General features: G+C 42.7%; 1 pseudogene; it reads right to left on the bottom strand.

Moving 5' to 3' along the window:
• On the bottom strand, window positions 1-3,639 carry LOC104871056 (annotated as a pseudogene).
• Between the last annotated feature and the right edge of the window lie 504 nt (window positions 3,640-4,143).

Genomic DNA, 4,143 nt, shown 5'->3' with positions numbered 1-4,143 from the left:
TCACTTCTCATCCCCGAGCTGTTTCTTTTCACTGTCTTCTTCTATATCAAAAGTAAATGGTTTATCATAACCCATTAGATGGTTATAGTCTTCACTGTTTGGAAAGAGCATTGGATTATCTAATGGTGATTTTGTTTTAGCATAAAATGTGGTAAACAGGTGTGTGCTGTTTGGAATCTTCACATCATTCTGGTGAAACACTGCTTGTTTCTGAAAGAACAATCTTGTAAGTAATGGCTTTATAAGTGTCTGTTGTGGACTCATGGTGCAACCGAATAACATGGCCTTTTGAAGCAGTGCTGGGGTAATCACTGTAAAGCTTCTGGTAACACCATAAAATAGGATTTGTAAAGGCAGATTTCCAAATATAGTATTACTCTGTGAAAAAACATATGGTCTGCATGCAAGGCTGATCATACTTATAGAATAAGAGAAACATTTCACACCAAATACTGCATCGGCCCAAGTCCCAGTATAAATCAGCCTTCCATCTTCTGATTTGTCATGTTGTGTAGAGAATATCGAGCACATCCTTCCCAGCAAGCAGGTATCTGCGCTCACCTGGGCACAGGAGGAGGTGTGACTCTCCCTGCAGCCGGCCCTGAGGGTGCCCCTGCTGCCATCCCCCATGGGCCCCTCCAGCTATTTTCTGAGAAAGCAAATTCCCACCTTAGCAACTCAGTCTCAGGAGTGCTCCACCTCGAGATGACCTCTTACTTCCGTATCTGTGATTCCCACTTGCCAACTCGAAACACATGTACCCAAGGGCTGAGATTTAGCAAAATTCATCCCTTGTACCACTTCATCACAATTGCTCAGAAGCCCAAGTACCATCTTTCAAGTTTTCTTGTGTGTGTGAAGGTGAAGAATAAAATAATTACTACTATAACTGACTGGGCAATATCACTTCATTTCATGCTAAGGTGCTCAGGGGTTTTCTCACCCTTGCTTTGGTGCCATTGGTACAACAGAGTGAGAGCCAAAATTATATTAGTACTATTGTGAATACAGTTTAACCTTGCAGACCCTGAAAAGATCTCAGGGGCCACCTGCAGGGATCTTAACAGAACCTCGGCTCTGTTTGCTGTGTCCTGTCCACTGCAGTCAGTTTACCCAGGCATGTACATCATGGGGGAATCTCTTCCCAGATGAGCACTTTGTCCTTAGTTGAAGACTCTGCCTTGGACTCCAGTGTCCCTATTTCATGAGCAGAGCCAGACATCTCCAAAGGGCATCACTGTGCCCACTGAACTCTAACAATCAGGTCTAAATGACCAAGTTCTCAATTTCTTGGTCTTATGCTGGCTCTGGCCCAATGCCAACCAACCAAACAAATACTAAAATGAAATCATTCTCTGTAAAGTTTCCCAAACTCAAAGGACCCCAGATTCCTTTCTCCCCTCTAAGTCAGCTCCCATTCCCCTGGTTATAAATCCTGTACCTAATTTTTGTTACCTCAATCCTGATGGATTTCTGTTAGGGAAAATATTTTTTTAACTTCTAGAATAACAGATTTATGAGATGATTCATCTAAACTCTCTGAATTGCAAACTTCCTGTCTGTAAAAATGGGGATATTATAGACCCCATAAAATTAACAGGAAGATTCAAAGATCTAATATAAGTAAGGGGGAAAGTGGAAAGGAGCTATCAAGAATAGTTGCTCTGAACAGAGTAACGATCAAGTTGTAAGAAACCATTGATTTTTCCTCCCCTTCGTTGTACAGATGAGCAAGGGAGCAGAAGAGAGGTCTGGGGTTAGCAGGTTCACACTCTAGAGGAAGAAGCAGAGGGACTCCAAGTGCGACCTCACTGGGTGTTTCCACTCTATGTCTCTCTCTCTCTCTCTCTCTCTCTCTCTCTCTCTCTCTCTCTCTCTCTCTCTCTCTCCCTCTCTCTATCTCCCCCCACAGGGGAGAGAGGAAGAGGGGAGATGTTCCTCTTACTGCCCAGAGGAATCCACTTTCTCTTCCAATTCATATGTTCAAGGCCAACCTAGGCTATCTCTGGTTTCCGGGGACCGTGCTCCCCCTACTGCCACTTCGGAAACATTGCAGTCTACTAATCTCAACTTTACTCCAAGGGAGTTCCCGCGCTCTGCTCTTGGCTCTTACGCTAAGGATGGGGTGCTAGGATGGGAGCACTGTTTTGCCTAACTCTGACAGCTCTCTTACTGTGCTGAGTACGTCGCCATCTCCAACTGACAGGTAAGGAGACGGAGAGTTAGCAGGCTCGTCAGAGCGGGGACACAAGCAGGATTCAAACGCAGGATCGATCCAGACACAGTGTTTCTATCCATCCTGCCAGTGTGGAACCATTACTCCATACACCACATATGCATTACGAACACACAAATCTTACCTGCTCTTACGACCCAAGCAATAAACTGCTCAGAGAGCTGTGGAGAGGGAAATTTAATGGTTTAAACGTGAATTCCAGAATAAAGGGCTCGCGTTGCAGTTTTGCAGCGTAAGATGATTCTTCCACTCTGACTGCCCAGCTTTCCCAGGGGCAGAGCAGTTAGGCTTGCATTTAGAAGCCTCAGCATGGCCTGACTTCAGTCACCTCCTCACCAGAGTGCCGAGCGCTGTGGTTATGGCATCTGCGTACACTCTCTGGTAAGGAGGTTAGAAAATAGAATAAAATAATGTTTCCAAAAAAGAAAAAAGAATTCTACTCGTCCTAGTCACAGAGCCTTTGAACTACCCTGGTTAGAAAATAGAATAAAATAATGTTTCCAAAAAAGAAAAAAAAGAATTCTACTCGTCCTAGTCACAGAGCCTTTGAACTACCCTATTACATTTTATGTATTTGTTCATATGCTGGCTTATCTCGGAACTGAATATTTAGAGTCAGCACAAAAATGATACTTTCCTTCTTGTTTCAGGGTCTGACTCGGTGCCTGGCCTCCAGCAGGCATTCAGTAAACGCTCATCTAACAAACCGAGGGCCGTGAGAGACCTCTGTCACCTTCATCTGCCCTCCCTGCAGCGGGTAACTTTCTATCGACGAGCCCTGTGCAGGACCTTTATTCCTGTCACTACCACTGGTAGTTATAAGAATATCTTACATGGATGGGTTTGTAAAGTTATACACTGTCGGTAGAACTTATTACCATTTATCAACTTTATCCAAACACCAAATTGAGGAGAAAGAAGAGGTCTTTCAATCCCTCTCTGCCTCCCCCCTCCCCTCCCCAAATATTTTAGGAAGAGAACTATATTTAGTAAAATACCTTAGTTAAGTAGCTTGAGGTGGTAGGAGAAGGTGGAAAAGAGAGGTGAGGAATTCTTTTTAAAGACTTAAATAGATTTAGCTCAGTGGTTCCACTAGCTGCCTCATAAGCACAAGGACCTGAGTTCGATCCCTGGTAACTCCCCCAAATAAAATAAAAATAAAGACTTAAATAGAATCTTGGAAAGTGGAGCAAATAGAAGAGAAAGGGAGAGAGGGAAGGACAGAGGAAAATACAGAAGGAATTAGAGAGGGCAGGACTAGGGTAGAGGGAAAAACATGGCGTGAAACTTGCCAAAAATTAAAAAAACAAAAGGAAGGGAGTAAATAAATTTCTAGAGGTGGGTCTAAGAACTAAGTTATTTATGTTTCCCTTGCATACCTCCTCCTTCACTCCAGGCTGCATGACTGGCCGATATGGCTTTGTTTGTGGTGGTATTAAAGGAAATGAAAGAAAGAATCATTTTTTGAAAATTTGGTGAAGCTCAGTCATGCTGCACCTGCCTGGCAAGCACAAGGTCCTGAGTTTGATCCCCAGTACTGGGGTAAAAAAGAGAAGTCTGGTGTATCTTTTCATGCATTTAGAGATTGGATTTCTGTCACTGGTGTACAAATAGTACATATATCATGTTATATTTGTGTTAAATTACTTCTCTCCATTTTCAGTGAATGATATCATAAAAAATTCCAAGTTCCATCTGTTCATTGCAATTAATCCATATATTGGCATTGTATTAGGAGGTCTTGATATATTGCCTATTAGTTCTGTAAGTTTTCCTGTAGATGTCCTATAGATTGACTACAAATACAGTCAAATTATCTGTGCATAAAGACAACTGTATTTCTTCCTCTACCATCTGAATACCTTTCATTTATTTTTCTTGCCTTGTTGCAGTAGCTAGCATTTCCC

The sequence above is a fragment of the Fukomys damarensis genome, unplaced genomic scaffold (genome assembly GCF_012274545.1).
Source record: "Fukomys damarensis isolate Sample0158 unplaced genomic scaffold, DMR_v1.0_HiC HiC_scaffold_26, whole genome shotgun sequence".
Classification (NCBI taxonomy): domain Eukaryota; kingdom Metazoa; phylum Chordata; class Mammalia; order Rodentia; family Bathyergidae; genus Fukomys; species Fukomys damarensis.
Note: the sequence above shows the minus strand (reverse complement) of the source record. Positions and strands in the feature narration are given on the sequence as shown.